We start from the raw sequence: 5,347 nt of genomic DNA, 5'->3' as shown, positions 1-5,347 counted from the left end.
AAACCCCGTCGTTGTCTAGCCTTGTTCGCTAACTTGAGACTAAACATGGAAGATAAACCTAACTCCAACTGGCTTAAGGCCAGCCGCCGACGAAGACTAAGAAGGCTAAAACACATCTAAAACACTAAACTGTCATGCTGGCAGCGCCATCAGGGCCGATCATGCCAGCCGCGATCATCCTCGGGGCGTCAACGTTCAGGTTGGTGAGGCGAGCAATCACGTGGATGTCTTCATTGGTCAGGGGCACCTCAAATTTCTTGAACAGAGCATCTGCAGCTTGTGGAGTCATCTTGTCACTTGGTCCCATCTTGCCCAGCTCCTGGACCAGCCGAAGAATTGATCTTTGCGCCACCGGAACCGTGCAGTTTGCTGCAGCCTGTCTTGCGCTTATGCGGGAGGGAACTGAGGTTGCTCTGGTCTTGGGGGAGCTGAAGAGCGAGGCGGCTTTGGGGAGGCAAGCACTGAAACCGGCTTTTGGGCAAAGAGGCTCTGAAGATCTGTGGTGCCCGACCTCTTCCGAATCTGCATGGTGTTGACCTTTTGGGTGACTGCATCAACCTGAAATGCTATCTCTGCAGTAGTTGGCTGGGTGGCACAGGGCATGATGTTGGGGAGCAGCGCAAGTGGGGTGTGCTCAGCCTCCCGCTTGTTATTGCTGGAGACGCCGGCGTCTTCCTCGAAATCGAGAGGGGTGGCCAGGGCCTCCAGCATAGCGTTCTCAAATTCCATCTGCATGCAGTCAGTCCGCGGTGGGGGGAGATGGCCCTGCTTGAGTCGGCGAAGGTGAAGAAGGAAGATATCGGGTCCTCTTTCGGAGGGGGGCGGGGGCTCTTGGCACCAGGGGTAGGGGCGGCGTCGCACGCTGCACCGACAGGCCCTTTGCGCCTGCCCTGTGGTGGCGCGGGCCAAGAGTTCTGCTACGGTGGCGCTGCTCCACCGCTTCAGGCGCCTTGCTCTTGGACTGGCGGCCGTGGCCCCGGAGTGCGTCTTTCCAGGACCTGCTGCTACGGCTGCCGTTGTCGTCCCCGTTGTGGTCACGCCTATCGCCGAGGATGGGGAAGCTGCTGCATCCCGACGTGGCCACTTGGAGGACACTACGTTCGTCCTGCTCTGGCCATCCTCAATGCCAGCCACCCAAGAGCCCGGCTCAGAGAGCCTTGGCATGGGGCGGTTGTCTTCTTCTTCGGAGGATGGCAGTCCGCTCTAGCCGGAGTGTGAGGATCGCGGCGAGAGTGGAGTCCGGTCCTCCACTCTATCGGCGTGGATGATGAGGTCGTATCAGTGCACGCCCGGCGGAGGAGGCACGTTGCGGTCTGGCGGGGAGAGGCCGAGATCTCATCGACACGCCCCATGCCCCGTCGCAGGACCCAGAGCGTCCTCTTCGTCGGGATGTGGGCGACGTCCTAGCCCCACAGCCAGCATGCAAAGGTCTTAGTGTGCCCACGCTCGTACGTGCGGCTGTCGAGGCGATCGATCCGGCCGAAGTCACCGAACGCCTTGTCCGCCCCCTCCAGGCTCCAGAACTGCATGGGGAGGTTTTCCACGACGATGCGCACATGGAGGTTGAGCTTCAGGATGGCCGCGTGGTCGTCGGGGTGCCAGGCTCGGACGAAGTACTTGCCGCCGTCCATCTTGATGATGCCGCGATGGACAACATTGTCCCGGTGCGCCGGCTGATCGAAATGCACCATAAAGGCTTCAGGGTGGTGCGCCGTGACACGAAGCAGATGGGGCGGAGTGCAGAGCTGAGCGTCGATGGCCCGGCCCACCGCCATGGGCTTCGTGGCATGCGTCCGGTCCGCGGCCGTGAGGGTGACCGTGTGCTGGCGAAGAACGTACTCCGCGTGCTCGAGCGGCGGGGTAGCAACCACCATCTTGTTGCTGTCGCGCAGCCTTCTGGACGGGTCGGTGTGGGAGAAGCCCACCATCGGAGGGGTCGGCGGTGGGGCGGGGCGGGAGGGAGGGTCGAAGCAGAGTCGCTCCCGCACCGGCACCCTGGTGGACGTCGGCTTCGGGTCGGCACGGCCGGCCTCCAGCAGCTTGCGGCGGCTTGGGCACTCTCTCCCGAAATGCCCTTGGAGCTCACAGAAAACGCATCTCAGTGGGTCTCTGCAATCCTTTCTCCGGTGGTGTTTGCTCGGGCAACGAAAACATTTGCCGCGGAACCTTCTTAAGAAGGCAGCGCGGTCCTGGGATCGCTGGGAAGAGTGAATGCGGTCCGAGCGGGCAGCCTTTGAGCGCATCGCGTTGCCCGTCGGCCTCATGCCAGCGCTCCGACTTTTCCTCGAAACGACCTCCGTCCATCCCTCCCCATCCTCCTGATGGGAGAGGAATTGATTGCCAAAGGGCACACCAACGATGGATTTAAGGCGCTGGTGCTGGGATGAGGGATGGGCGGCCAGATCCATCGGTCCGACAGTGAAGGCAACGAAAGAGGACTCGCCGCGCTGCAAGATACGCGGCGGCTGATCTGGATCTGCCGCCCGCTCGGCTGGAACCTGTTCCCACGAAGTAGGGCAGCCAACGGACCGCTGGGCAGAGCGACGCCACCCCCAGGCGGACAGCCGCTGCTCCCGCATCCAGGAGACCGAGGGCTGCACCCCATCAAGGCTGGTTGGTGGCAGCCGCGGCCGGAGTGGCCAGCTACGCGGGGAGGGGGAGGGGGAGCGGGGAGGATGGAGGGAACGACTCCTGGTTTCCCTTGTGCTTATACAATATGTTTGTAGTCTGTAGCTTTCCTTCTTCAATCTGTATATGCCGTCTAGGGTTGCGTCCTGATTTTCTTTTATTTTTCATTGTTTGTAAGGTCTTGTTGGCTATTATCATAGCTGGTTGATGGCTTTATTAATACAAAATTAATAATAAAGCACGGATTGGGGCTTCGGGTTCACCGTCGCGGCGTTTTTACGTAAAGGTCCCTATGGTTTTTAGGAATTAACCCGCAGTCCACTATAACCCAAGCGTAAGTGAAAGAAAAAACTGTTCGTACGCAGCCCTTACTCGCCCGACCGGCCGACCCTGAAATTGCTCCCCCGCACGAGAACGTGAGGGTTTCTTCCGCCGCCGCGCCCTTCCGCCCCCGCGCCCCCATCCCTTCGCTGCCGCCGCCGTCCATCCACTCTGCGGTGCCCGTCCTCGATCTGCGGTCTCCAAATCCGGACGAGATCGGCAGGATCCACCCCATCTCCCGTCAAACCCAGCCGCAGCTGCTCGTCGGCCATGCGGGGAGCACGGACGAGCTGCTCATCGACGTCCATCCCGCAGCCCCGCCTACGACGGTGCCCAGCCTCCTCGACAGCGCGCCTCCTACTTGCCGCACGGTATGTGTCCTCTGCTGCATAGATGATTAACAAGCACTGCCAAGATCTGTTGATTCGACCCCTACCCCATCTCAGCAGTTGACAATGATTAAATGTTTCTGATTGCAGCCAGATTTTAGTAGGGGGAGGATGGATACTGCAGGGCTTTCATATGTTTTTTGATTTTGCAGATAGGGCTTTCTTCTATTTTGGCAAGGGTCAAGCTAGCAACTGTGAAGATGCAGAATTCATGCAACTCCATCTTACTCCAACTCTCAGGTTTGTCTTTTTCCATCCTTAATCACATGTATTTTTTCGAAATTGATTAATCACATGTATTTTTTCGAAATTGATTAATCACATGTATGTGTTTCTACCATCTTGATCATGCATGAATAGCATTACTAGACGGAAGATGTTTGAAGTGCAAACTAATATAATGTTTAGGTTCAGATTTGGTGAGAAAGTGAGAACATGAATACATCAGAGATCAGACTCTATGCTCTGTAGCCAACCATTTTTTTCATGTAAGTTTGTTAAGAAAAGAGAAACCATAACATGCAATGCGTACCAGCCAGCTGCTAATAAGCACCTTCCCGAGATCCTGTGAATGTTTACTCTCAGCACACGGTTGCACTGTCATTAGGGCAGCCCTACAGTTTATAGATGGGGGCATGGGCCATAATTGCACAGTTAATACTATAGTAAATAAATTAATATTCAGTTACTAATCTTTTGTGCAGTATATCATAGAGCGTAGACATTAGGTTTCAGTTTGACTCATGCATGCATCAGAGACCTCTCAGGTTGACCTGGGTGGCTGACTGTGTCTGCCACACAAGTGGGAAGTGCAAATCATTCTGAAAGTTGATTCAAGTCTGTAGTGCTTCATCAACTAGATTTACAGATGCTACACTTTTGTTAATATGTTCAATATTTTGCCTTCCGAGACTAAACAGTATAGCTGCTCTGCATCCAGTACACCTGCTCAATATTTGTAGTTTCGTTGATTCAGATTATCATAGGTAATTCGCATAATGGATCGTCATAAATAATTTGCATCATGTTGTACCAACAGCCAAAGAGAGTGCATGGTTCTACTTCTGTCTGTTTGTTTGCTCTGAATCGGCTGTGAAATTCACTACTGGTACTGCAGGATCCAATAAGTAGAGTAAATGAACTTGGGTCAGAATATGAACAAAGCTCTCAAGGTAACTTAAACACCTGATCCTTCATTACCTGTGAGTGCCAATGAAACCCAAACCTGTATGCATGCAATCTCCGTGCAAGATTGTAGCCGGGTACAATACTTTCAGTACTCTGCCCAAGCATAATTCTTATTGCTCCTGTCCTTCAGGAATAATTCAGTATCAGGCTAAATAGGTTCAAGAATCAAACAAATTGAAAAGCATACTCTCTTCTCTTGTAGAGTGTAACTCAATTCAATTTTCACTTAACGATAATGCCCCAAGATTTGATGTGTGACTGGCTTTTTTGTGTCGACTGAATTCTTCTGTTACAATCATCAGTGGAGATTTCTAAAAAAAATGTGGATTGGTAAGACTAAGTTCGAATTATCATATTTAATGGGTCATAATTTCTTATTCCAAAAGCAGATGTTACATAAAAATACATTGATTGCTTTTATAAATTTAGATGTTACCAATGGTCATGCACGTCGTTGCTGCATGAGTTCATGTCGTCGGCAGTGGCTCGCTCGTCAATAAGGCCGATGAAATCAGAGGGAGCACGAGCGGGTCCGGGGACGGGCACACTTGATGCTTCTTTAATTCACTGCAGCAAAATACTAACAACATCAACATCGACAACGTTTTTCGCACACAACGTCACTCCCCTGACGGCATCTCTGATACTTCGGCCCCAGACCAATTAGTTGCAGCATCACCATAGATTGCCCTCCTGTAGAGCTATAGGTTGGTGTGAGCTCAGTTTGATTTGGCCTGGTTTTGATGTCTACTGTGTGTGCGCGTGCAGGTGCCGAAGGCGTCCGATCGAACTCAGTTGGAGGCCAAACAGGTTCGGCTCTC

The 5,347-nt window shown here is 53.3% G+C and overlaps 1 long non-coding RNA gene across 1 annotated transcript; it reads left to right on the top strand.

Annotated features, from left to right (window-relative positions):
* Positions 1-2,954: 2,954 nt before the first annotated feature.
* LOC119269345 lies at positions 2,955-5,347 on the top strand. Its single transcript, XR_005133566.1, has 3 exons — positions 2,955-3,320; positions 3,491-3,578; positions 5,295-5,347. It is a non-coding gene; the product is annotated as an uncharacterized LOC119269345 (long non-coding RNA).

The sequence above is a fragment of the Triticum dicoccoides genome, chromosome 3A (genome assembly GCF_002162155.2).
Source record: "Triticum dicoccoides isolate Atlit2015 ecotype Zavitan chromosome 3A, WEW_v2.0, whole genome shotgun sequence".
Taxonomy (NCBI): domain Eukaryota; kingdom Viridiplantae; phylum Streptophyta; class Magnoliopsida; order Poales; family Poaceae; genus Triticum; species Triticum dicoccoides.
Note: the sequence above shows the minus strand (reverse complement) of the source record. Positions and strands in the feature narration are given on the sequence as shown.